We start from the raw sequence: 13,080 nt of genomic DNA, 5'->3' as shown, positions 1-13,080 counted from the left end.
ACCAAACATTCATGGTTTTTCAACATTCGCGAGGCTCTTGATCCCCTAACCCTCGCGAATGTTGAGGGAGACCTGTACTTATTACCAAATCTCTTTCTACACATAGCTCAATTAAAGGCTCCCCATTTACATTTACCCCTGGCACCCCAAATTTACCTACTACTCCCTCCACAACATTTTTACCCACTTTAGCATTGAAATCCCAAACCACAAGTACTCTCACACTTGGTTCAAAACTCCCCACGCATTCACTCAACATTTCCCAAAATCTCTCTCTCTCCTCTACACTTCTCTCTTCTCCAGGTGCATATACAGTTACTGTAACCCACTTTTCACATCCAACCTTTATTTTACTCCACATAATCCTTGAATTAATATAGTCCCTTTTTTCCTGCCATATCTTATCCTTCAACATTATTGCTACTCCTTCTTTAGCTCTAACTCTATTTGAAACACCTGACCTAATCCCATTTATTCCTCTCCACTGAAACTCTCCCACCCCCTTCAGCTTTGTTTCACTTAAAGCCAGGACATCCAGCTTTTTCTCATTCATAACATCCACAATCATCTCTTTCTTAACATTTGCACAAAATTCACGCACATTCAGACTTCCAATGTAGTATTAACACTCCCATTTTAAGAGGAGAGTGATTTTGACCCTGAGTTTAGTGACTTTGAGGTGGATTTATTTATTTATTTATTTATTTAGTAATTTGAGCATACATACAGAGGTACAAAAAAATACAGGTAAGAGCAGCATGCCAAAGCCACTTATATGCATAGCATTACGGGCTGGCTTAAAATTAACTTAAGATTAACTAAGCAATGATGAAATCAGTGATAAGACATTATTGTAAACAGATAACTATAAAGCACAAATGAGTACTGCAAAGACAGGTCATATGGTTGCATGCATTGCTGTATATTCAGTCGAATGGAGTATTCTGTTAGATTGGGTTTTAGGTTTAACATTTATGTGATATAATTGTGAGAAACATTTAAGATATACAATTTATAAGGTTCAGTTATTCAGTATTTATTTGGTTTTGGGTGAGTAAGTGATCTTTGAGAAGAGACTTGAATTTATAAACAGGTAGTGTTTCTTTTATATTTACAGGTAATGAATTCCAGATTTTAGGGCCTTTTATGTGCATTGAGTTTTTGCATAGTATGAGATGGACATGAGGAACATCAAAGAGTGATCTGTGCCTTGTGTTATGGTCATGTGTTCTGTTGAGGTTGGCAAGGAGATGTTTGAGGGGAGGGTTAATATCAGAGTTAAGTGTTCTATGTATGAAATAGGTGCAATAATAAGTATGGATGTTTTGTATGGTGAGTAGGTTGAGTGTTTTGAATATTGGTGGAGTGTGCTGCCTGTAGTGAGAATTTATCATCATTCTAACTGCAGCCTTTTGTTGGGTAATTAGTGGTCTGAGATGGTTAATTGTTGTTGAGCCCCATGCACGAATTCCATAGGTGAGATAGGGGTAAATAAGAGAGTGATATAGGGCCAGGAGGGCTAACTGTGGAGCATAGTACCGTATCTTCGATAGAATGCCTACAGTCTTGGAAATTTTCTTAGAAATTTGTTGTATATGTGTATGAAATTTGAGTCTATTATCAAGGTGGATTCCTAAGAATTTTCCCTCTGTTAGCTTTGTGATAGGTGATCTGTTTATCATTATGTTAAGAGGGACATCTGTAGCTCTGTTACCAAACTGAATGAAGTAGGTTTTGTCAATGTTTAGTGTAAGTTTGTTAGTCCTCATCCAGGTAGATATTTTCTGTAATTCGGTATTTACAGTATTGGCTAGCGTGACTGGGCTCGGGTGAGAGAAGACGTATGTAGTGTCATCTGCAAATAGTGTGGGTTTGAGTAATTGCGAAGCATTTGGTAGGTCATTTATGTATAGGAGAAAGAGAAGAGGGCCAAGGACACTTCCCTGTGGGACACCAACTGTAATTGGTTGTGCGGAAGAGCTTGCCCCATTTGCGTACACATATTGGCTTCTGTTGCTGAGGTATGACTTGAGGTAGTTGAGGGAGTGCCCTCTTATACCATAGTGTGACAATTTTACGTGGAGCAAGTCATGGTCAACTGTATCAAAAGCTTTACGTAAGTCAATGAAGATCCCCAGTGGGACTTCTTTTTTCTCTATTGCAGTGTATATATGTTCTAGCATGTGTATAATAGCATCATTAGTATTTTTATTATGCCTGAATCCAAATTGGCAGGGGTTGAGTATGTTTTGGGAGATGAGGTAGGAGTAGATTCGTTTATGAATTAATTTTTCGAAGATTTTTGAGAGAGGGTGTAAATTGGATATTGGCCTATAGTTATTCAACTCTGTTTGGTCTCCTCCTTTATGGATCGGGGTGACCCTTGCTATTTTGAGAACTGTAGGGAAGGTGGAGGATTCAATGGATTTGTTAAAGAGTGTTGCAATGATTGGTGATAGCACTTGTGACACTTTTTTGTATATAAAGGGTGGTAAGGTATTTAAATCTCCTGCCTTGTTTTTTAGTGCGTTGATAATAAGGAAGACTTCGTATGGGTTAATCGGAGCTAGGAACAGTGTGTTCGGGTAGTTGCCAGTGAGGTAGTCATTTGGTGGGGTATCTGAGCTTGGGATTTTATTGGCAAGGTTTTGTCCTATAGTGGAGAAGAAATCATTGAGTCTGTTTGCTGTTTCTGTTGGTGGGAGCTGGGGTTCATCTGATTTTGCTAATTTTATTTCGCTATTTCGTGATATCTTTTTTGTTCCCAGAATTTCTGATAGGGTTTTCCAGGTCATTTTTATATCACCTCGTAAGTTGGATAATCTGTTCTCATAATACAATTTTTTTGCCCTTCTTATCAGGCTGGTTAGGATTGACGAGTAACGTTTTGTTTGGTCTCTGGTTATGTGACCCATTCTGTACTGTTTTTCATATCGGTGTTTTGTATTTATGGATTTGAGAATGCTGGGTGTTAGCCAGGGACAGTTCAGTCTCTTAGCTGTCATCTGTTTAGTTTTTTTAGGGCAGTGCTTGTTATAGAGGTATTGGGTCTTTTTTAGAAAATTATTAAAACATTCGTCAATATCTGTATAGATTTCTAGCTCAGTGTGCCAGTCAATGTTTGTTACTGCTGTTGTGAAGTTATTAATGGCTGCCTCATTGTGAAGTCTGAAGGTGACTTTAGTAGTGTCTTGGGGTAATTTACCAAGAGTTGTTATGAGGAAAGTAGGGTAGTGGTCTGTGGTATTATCTGTAATTATGCCTGATTTTAAAGGGGATATGGTGTTGGTCCAGATGTGGTCAAGTAGGGAAACACTAGTCTCCGTAACTCTTGTAGGTTTTGTTACTGTTGGTAGCAACATGCACTTACTCATTGTGTTTGTGAATTCAGTAACGTGTGGGTCCTGGTCTTGCAGGAGATTTATACTGAAGTCACCTGAGAGTAGTAAGTGATCTTTGTTCATGCGTACATCAGTTATCATACTTCCTAGGTTTTGACTAAATTGGCTAATGTTTGACTGTGGAACTCTGTAGATGTTTATCAATGTGAGAGGTTTTCGTAGGTGTTTGGATTTGAATTTGGATGTGGCCACAAGTGGTTGAGGAAATATCAAAAAACCTCGATAATAACCCATGTGCAATATTTGTGCAACACCCTTTCAGAATGTCTTATAACCTATGCCCTAAGTCAAGAGAAACAATTCTGGCTAGTTGGTTGGCAGGCTGGCTGGTTGGCAGGCTGGCTGGCTGGCTGCCTGGCTGGCTGGCTGCCTGGCTGGATGACTGACTGATTGGCTGGCTAGCTGGCTGGCTAGCTGACTGGCTAGCTGGCTGGCCAGCTGCATGGTAGCCAGCTGTGTGGCTGGCCAGCTGCTGGCCAGACCAACTAGAATGTATCACTAATACTTGCACAAGGGATGAACATGGGGAATATATAATAGCTAAATTCAAATCCAAATACCTGCAAAAACATCTCACAGTGATAAACATCTACAGAGTACCACAGTCAAATATTAGCCATTTCAGTGAAAACTTAGGAAGTATGATAACTGATGGATGCATAAAGGTCACTTACTACTCTCAGGTGACTTCAATATAAATCTCCTGCAAGACCAGGGCCCACACATTACTGAATTCACAAACACTATGAGTAACTGCTTGTTGCTACCAACAGTAACAAAACCTACAAGAATTACAGACTAGTGTTTCCCTACTAGACCACATCTGGACCAACACCATATACCCTTTAAAATCAGGCATAATCACAGATAATACCACAGACCACTACCCTACCTTCCTCATAACTAATCTAGGCAAATTACCCAACGACACTACTAAAGTCACTTTCAGACTTCACAATGAGATAGCCATTAATAACTTCACAACAGCAGTAATAAACATTGACTGGCACACTGTGCTAGAAATCTATACAGATATTGACGAATGTATTAATAATTTTTTAAAAAAGACCCAATACCTCTATAACAAGCACTGCCCTAAAAAATTAAACAGATGACAGCTAAGAGACTGAACAGCCCCTGGCTAACACCCAGCATCCTCAAATCCATAAATACAAAGCATCTATATGAAAAACAGATATTGACAAATGTATTAATAATTTTCTAAAAAAGACCTAATACCTCTATAAAAAGCACTGCCCTAAAAAAATTAAACAGATGACAGCTAAGAGACTGAACAGCCCCTGGCTAACACCCAGCATCCTCAAATCCATAAATACAAAGCACCTATACGAAAAACAGTAAAGAATGGGTCACATAACCAGAGACCAAACAAACGATACTCACCAAAAAGGGCTAAAAAATTGTATTATGAGAACAGATTATTCAACTTGAAAGGTGATATAAAAAAGACCTGGAAAACCCTACCAGAAATTCTAGGAACAAAAAAAGATATCATGAAATACCGCAACTGAACTAACAAAACTAGATGAACCCCAACTCCCACCAACTGACACAGCAAACAGACTCAATGATTTCTTCTCCAGCATAGGAAAAAGCCTTGCCAATAAAATCCCAAGCTCAAATACCCCACCCAATGACTATCTCACTGGCAACTACCCGAACACACTGTTCCTAGCTCCAACTAACCCAACAAAAGTCTCCCATATTATAAACACACTAAAAAACAAGACAGGAGATTTAAATACCTTACCACCCTTTATATACAAAAAAGCGTTATAAGCGCTGTCACCAATCATTGCAACACTAACAAATCCATCGAATCCTTTACCTTCCCTTCAGTTCTCAAAATAGCGAGGGTCACTCCGATCCATAAAGGAGACCAAACAGACTTGAACAACTATAGGCCAATATCCAACTTACACTCTCTCTCTAAAATCTTGGAAAAATTCATAAGCAAATATATTCCTACATCTCCCTCAACATACTCAACCCCTGTCAGTTTGGGTTCAGGCCTAATAAAAATGCAAATGATGCTATTATACATATGCTAGAACAAATATACACTACACTAGAGAAAAAAGAAGTTCTACTGGGGATGTTCATTGATTTACATAAAGCTTTTGATACAGTTGGCAATGATTTGCTCCACATAAAATTGTCATACTATGATATAAGAGGGCACTCCCTCAACTACCTAAAGGCATACCTCAGCAACAGAAGCCAATATGTGTACACAAATGGAGCAAACTCTTCTGCACAGCCAATTACAGTTGGTGGCCCACAGGGAAGTGTCCTAAGCCTTCTTCTCTTTCTCATTTACATAAATGACCTACCAAATGCATCGCAACTACTCAAACCCACATTATTTGCAAATGACACTACATACGTCTTCTCTCACCTGAGCCCAGTCATGCTAGCCAATACTGTGAATACCAAATTACAGAAAATATGTGCCTGGATGATGACTAACAAACTTGCTCTCAACATTGACAAACCTACCTCATTCAGTTTGGTAACAGAGCTACAGATGTCCCTCTCAACATAATGATAGACAGATAACCTATCACAAAGCTCACAGAGGGAAAATTCTTAGGAATCCACCTTGATAATAGACTCAAATTTCAAACACCTGTAAAACAAATTTGCAAGAAAATTTCCAAATCCGTAGGCATACTGTCGAAGATATGGTGCTATGTTCCACAGTCAGCCCTCCTGGCCCTGTATCACTCACTTATTTACCCCTATCTCACCTATGGAATTTGTGCATGGGGCTCAACAACAATAAACCATATCAGATCATTAATTACCAAACAATTGGCTGCAGTCAGAATGATAACAAATTCCCACTACAGGTAGCACACTCCACCAATATTCAAAACTCTAAACCTACTCACCATACAAAACATCCATACTTATTATTGTACCTACTACATACATAGAACACTTAACTCAGATATAAACCCTCCCCTCAAACGTCTCCTAAGCAACCTCAACAGAACACATGACCATAACACAAGGCACAGATCACTCTTTGATGTTCCTCGTGTCCATCTCACACTATGCAAAAACTCAATGCACATAAAAGGCCCAAAAATCTGGAAGTCATTACCTGTGAATATAAAAGAAACACTGTTTATAAATTCAAGTCTCTTCTTAAAAATCACTTACTCACCCTCAACTAAATATATACTGAATAATTGTATCTCATAAATGTTTAACCTGTGACCCAATCAAACTTTGCTATTTTTAATTACATTACCTAACAGAATACTCCATTCTACTGAATGCACAGCAACACAGTAAATGACCATATGATCTGTCTTTGAAATACTCATTTGTGCTTAATTGTTATTTGTTTACAATAATGTTTACCACTGAATATATCATTGCTTAGTTAATTTTAAGCCTGCCCATAATGCTCTGCATACAAGGGACTTTGGCATGTTACACTTAACCACTGCATTTCTCTGTACTTCTGTGTATCATGTTCAAATTAATAAATAAATAAATAAATAAATTCAGAAAATCCCGGAGTGTTTAAGAAAAACAATGTCATAAAGAATAAGTTATGTGTAAAACAACTGAAGCTAAATCATGTTTATAAAATTGCTCACAGTGTCCAGAATATCTTGCTGCCAATTTTGTCAAGGTTGGGAACCAAAGCAATCATAGTACTAGGGGTAGAGAACACAACTTTGCAGTACCCACAGTCAGTGGCCAGGCTTCAAACACCTAGACAATAATTTGCCACTTAGGTGCCTCCTGTTAATGGACAATTCTCCTGCTCATCCTCCAAACTTACTAGACCTTTTGTCTAGGGACTTCAGTTTTATAACAATGAAGTTCTTGCCTCCTAACACCACTCCTCTCCTCCAGCCCATGGACCAGCAGGTCATTTCTAACTTCAAAAAACTCTACACAAAAGCAGTGTTTGAAAAGTGCTTTGAAGTGACCACAGACACTAAGTTGACTCTAAGAGAGTTCTGGAGGAATCACTTCAATATCTACAGCTCCATAATCCTTATAGGTAAGGCTTGGGAGGGAGTGACTTCCAGGACTTTGAACTCTGCTTGGAGACAAGTGTGGCCAGATTGTGTCCAAAAGATGGATTTTGAAGGATTTGAGGCTGACCCTCACCCTGACCCAGCTGACCCTCTGCCTGTTGTAGACTCTATTGTGGCACTGGGGAACACCCTGGGGCTGAAGTGCAATAGCTTCCACCCCAGTCCCACCTTAGGGTGGACAAAGCACCAGACTATGCCATATTGTCTGTCCCCTCAGGTAGAAATGTGGAGTGGAGAAAAATTAGGAGAAAATAGGGAACAAATAACAAGGGAAAATTACTAGAATAGGAGAGAATAGAAGGTAGCACTCTATTCTCTTGGAAGTATGCTCTTTTAATAGTGGAAGAGATAAAAGTAGTCATAGGCACAAAAGAAGGGAGGAAAACACGGAGTTTGGGTTAGAGCAGGAGAAAACCCAGTGAGAAATAATACAGGATTGTTATAACAAGATAGGGATCCTGATAAATACTGGCTCTTAGGGCAGCTTAGCCTGAAAACTGAGCAGTATGCACCTGATCAGGGGCTTGACTCTCTCAAAAAAAATGATATCATCCATATATTATTCAGTTTAATCTCTGAGAAAAAAATTGGACCTTGTATACATGGCTCAAAGGGGGAAGTAAAACATACCTAGATAAAACCACTTACAATTTAATAAACACATTACAAGGGAATCTGAATTTGTTAGCACCAAAGAAAAAAGAATTACTAGCAGCAAATACTACACATTATAGCAGAACCAGCTGATATTAGAAATACCTCCCCACATAGTTCCCAAGGCACTCCATTGCTTTACCATGCTGTCTGGGGTTTACCTCCCTTGTCTCAAATGCCTTGATACATTCCTTCTTCAGGTTAGATACTGAGATATTCCAAATCCCAGATTACAATCCTGGACTGATCCTCCAGGGCTAGGGTTTGCAGGGTCTCTGGAAAACTATCTCCTTTTTCTCAGTATCTCTCCAGCAACCGATACCTTTCAAGTTTTGTAGGCATTTCTTGGGGGAGGGGGGCCCCGGTTGCTGCTAAACCTTGTTAGCAGCAGAGAGGTGTACATGAACAGTCAAAAAAGCTGCTTAAGCCGGCAAAAGAGACGGGAGTGGAGGCTAATTTACAAAGTTCTTCTCCCGTTCTTCCCCCCATTTTTTTTTGAACAGAACTCCCACTCATGTATGCAAGCTCTTCAAAACACTCCTAGAGCAGGAGGTCAATTCACCTCTACAAACCTTATTTCTACTCACACTGATTATTACACTGAATACTAATATTAGAGAAAAATAATCAGATTAAAAAAATCAACTTGAAACACTATATTACAGATAATAAGAATTCTCCTGAAAACATATTGAAACCACCAATAATACAAAATGGACATGCAAAGATGGTCACAATTCAAATACATTTTTATAGTTAATTTACAGCTGTTACACAAATAGTGATATTTTAAACTCATATACAGATGACTACAATAATAATACAGTAATAATAATAATAATAATAATGCTGATAGTACTTTTCAATTAAACATTTGCCTTGTTCTGCATCACATTTCAACACAACGATGATGGTAGATGAAATAACTTATCTAATTTTTTACTTAAACTATTTATTTTCTTCACCTGAGTTACAAAACTATGTACATAGTAAATAGGTAAGGATATAGACAAGAAATACGCAGTGAGGACAGTCATAAAATTTTCACAACGAATAATTATCACACCTTACATAAGTAAAGCTTGAGGGGCTGATTTGCTTCATTACAGGGCTGGAGGTGAGTGGTGAGGATGTGGAAGAGTTGATGGAGGATCACAGGGAAGAGCTAACCACTGACGATCTGGGACATCTTCCTCAGGAACTTGCTTCAGAAGAGGAGAGAGTGGATGAGGTGCCTTCTTCAAAGATTAAAGAGATTTGTGCCAAGTGGAATGATGTCCAAATGTTTGTGGAGGGGTACCACCCTGAGCAAGCAAAAACAAGCCATCTTTGCAACAAGTTCAGTGACAAAACCATGTCCCATTTTAGGGAAATCTTGAAGAGGCACCAGAAACAGAGAACTATGGACAGTTATTTTTTGAGATAAGGATCCAGTGACTCTCAAGCTGGTCCTAGTGGCATTAAAAGACAGAGAAGGGAAGTAATCCCAGATAGGGCTTTGATACCTAAAGTCCTTATGGAGGGGGATTCCCCTGCCAAACACTAACCCCAACTCCCTCTCTCTTTCTCCCTATCTTCCAGATGCCATCATCAATCTTCAATAAAGGTAAGTAAAAATTTTATTTTATATGTTTATCTAAATTTATTAATAACTGTACACTATACCTGTTGTATGTAAAACTATAATGGAATATTATCTATAAAATGTATTTTTTTTTTGGAGAATATTTTTGGGTTTCTGAAAAGGATTAATTGTATTTCCATTATTTCTTATGAGAAATATTGCTTTGCCTTTCAAACTTTTCGAACAGATTAAGTTTGAAATTTGAGGTTCCACTGTACTGCTAACCAGAACTCCTAAATCCTTTTTGCAATCCATAATATTAACCCTTTGACTGTCGCAACCCCAAATCCTGAAGTGTCCCCTGGTCTCACAAAATTTTAGGAAAAAAAAATTATTTTTTTTATGAAATAAGAGAAAATTAATCTTTTCCCGATGGTAATGACATTGAAATTAGGAAATTTGATGAAAAACTTATGGAATTATGCTCCTGCGAAGTTAGAGATCTCAGCAATATATACTCATTAGCGATTTTGCTGACTTTCAGCCCTATTTTCAGCCAATTCCATTGTTCCAGCCGACCAAACTCATAGCTATTTCTTTAGAACTTTATTTTCTCTATCAACTGAGTACAAGAAACTGCCCATTTACCGATTTCAACTACTCAATAAAGTGGTCAGGAATTGACAATTTGGCAAGTTTCACACAAATTTAAAAAGATGCCAATTTTAAAATAGCGTCCAGAATAAACAATGCAGACATTCCTGGCACTAAAATAACATCTCCTCTGTTTATTAGTCATGTATCCAGGCCCCTCTTATATTAATCTTGCATTCTATTTTGATTTTTTATTCACAAAAAAATAGAAGATTTACTGTTACGCAGACTACTGCATTATTATAAAAATGGTGTGAATAATATCAGTGCACAGGGGAAAGAATATTAGACTCCCCAGTTGATGTGTATTGGATGTGTGGTGTAATTTGCTTACTCTTGAACATTGGTAAAAATCAAACATTTCTGCTATTTTGAGCTCAATTTCAAGGTCTTTTTCATCATGAAACTAATCAAAATCATCTCTATTTCTGTAATACGTTTTCCAATCTATCACATGAGATCAAGAAAACGAGAATACAACCAAAAATACTATATGAAAAAACACCTCAAATTTGGCATTTTAATCCTAAAAAACGGTCGGAGTTTTTTTTTCTCATTATGCACTGCATGCTGTAGAATTTTTTTATACAGTGAACACTGACCACACAAACCCATTCTCTCACAGGTGGGCCTACGAGCTTTCTCCTGCTTGATTTGAAACCGCTAGAATTATTGAGTATATATACGTCCGAAACACTGGCTCGTAAGACGTATATATACGGCCGAAACAGTCAGAGGGTTAAGATCTACATTATTTAGTTTATATGCAGTATGGTTATTTTCCTGTGCAACATTTAGAACTTTGCATTTGTCTGTAATAAACTGCTGCAACTGTCACTTCTCCAACCACTGCATCAGTCTATTCAAATCATATTAATTTCCAGAAGAAAATTATAACAGTCTGTCTGATCAAACATTCATCCAAACCAGAATCATTTAATTTTTGAGGAAACACTAAACCTGTAAAGGTTATATAATGCCTAGGAAATGGGAGTCATTCTGCTTTGGTACAAAAACAAAAAATAATGTTACTCAAAAATATCGTTTACCTCGTCATTATTATATTCAAGAGCAACTGCAAAATCAGTATGGGTCATACAACCCCTGGAAAATATGAGGGGGTGAAGGGTATTCATATCTGATCCAAGGAAGGTAATCATTCATAAAAAGAATTTTCTAATGAATGAACTCTCATGTGTTGTATTAGGGATGATCTCCGTTTAAAGTCTTTTAGACATTCAGAACACTGATATGGTTTTTCTTGTGAATGAACTCTCATGTGTTGTGTTAGATTTGATCTAAATGAAAAGTTTTTCAGACATTCAGAACATTGATATGGTTTTTCTTCTGAATGGACACTCATGTGTTGTATTAGGTATGATCTCTGTGAAAAGTCTTTTAGACATTCAGAACACTGATATGGTTTTTCTTGTGAATGAACTCTCATGTGTCGTGTTAGAGCTGATCTAAATGAAAAGTTTTTCAGACATTCAGAACATTGATATGGTTTTTCTTCTGAATGAACTCTCATGTGTCGTATTAGATTTGATCTAACTGAAAAGTCTTTTAGACATTCAGAACACTGATATGGTTTTTCTTGTGAATGGACTCTCATGTGCTGTATTAGGGATGATCTCCGTGAAAATTCTTTTAGACATTCAGAACACTGATATGGTTTTTCTTGTGTATGAACTCTCATGTGTCGTATTAGATATGATTTATGTGAAAAATCTTTTAAACACTCAGAACACTGATATGTTTGTTTCCTTGAAGGGACTCTAATGTATTGCATCTTATTGTTTGTCTTAAAAGTCATTAAGTCCTTAACACCTTCACTATTGTGACTCCCAGAATTAAAATGGTAAAGAATTAAAATGGTAAAGAATGTTTTTCTCAAGTTATGATACCTCAAATGCAACATCTGATGGAACACTAACAGAATTATTCAGACACAACTACATGCATCAACAATTTGGCCTATTTTACATCCTATTTTAGCCTATTTCAATAATTTAGTTGATCATTCCTAGCCAACATATCTACTGTTCTATCATTTATGTACAGGAAACCAACCATTCAATTATTTTAAGGTAATTTGACTAATTTTATAAATTCAAAAAATTTATAATTTAAAAACAAAGTTCAAAATAAAGAGAGGGTTACTTCCCCAAGCAGCTGGATCTGTTAGACAGAAATTATTGGAGAAACCAGAAGTGAGAACCATGCAGTGCCAAAGTCTGGAGATGACCAAGAACATGAAGCCTCCATGTTGCCTCAGACTCTCTCTTCAGGTTGAAACACTGCCTCTGAAACACAAATATTAGAATAGTGATGGTTATGTTATGTTAGGTCGCTGACTTTTACTACCAGGTGAAGAGAGAGTAATGATGAGAATGAACTAGAGGTGGTGGACTGCATTATGATAATAGTTGAGTATAGATTAGTGATGATGCTAGATAAACATTAATAATACAGTAGGAAAACAGATTAATGAAGATGCTGAAAAAAACACTGTAAATATTCCAGTCACTAAAACAAATTCGCCTTAGTTCAGTATGCCCGCTATAGTTTCTCCTATACAATACCATAATTTTCTGAGCACTAAAATATAACCATCCCAATAATTGAAGCAGACTTACTGAAAACATGTACAAAACACATAGGGGCTAGGGAGGATCCTACCCTTCTTTAGGAAAACTGCCAAAAATCAAATATTTTTGTC

At 37.3% G+C, this 13,080-nt stretch overlaps 1 long non-coding RNA gene across 2 annotated transcripts in view; it reads right to left on the bottom strand.

Moving 5' to 3' along the window:
* Positions 1 to 8,131: 8,131 nt before the first annotated feature.
* Positions 8,132 to 13,080, bottom strand: part of LOC138855483 (uncharacterized) — a 178,669-nt gene continuing 173,720 nt past the window's right edge. For both annotated transcript variants that reach the window (XR_011394734.1, XR_011394733.1), the window contains one exon: positions 8,132 to 12,664. This is a non-coding gene — a long non-coding RNA (uncharacterized lncRNA). The remainder of the gene's footprint in view (positions 12,665 to 13,080) is intronic.

The sequence above is a fragment of the Cherax quadricarinatus genome, chromosome 96 (genome assembly GCF_038502225.1).
Source record: "Cherax quadricarinatus isolate ZL_2023a chromosome 96, ASM3850222v1, whole genome shotgun sequence".
Taxonomy (NCBI): Eukaryota; Metazoa; Arthropoda; class Malacostraca; order Decapoda; family Parastacidae; genus Cherax; species Cherax quadricarinatus.
This window is presented reverse-complemented; position numbering and strand designations above follow the sequence as displayed.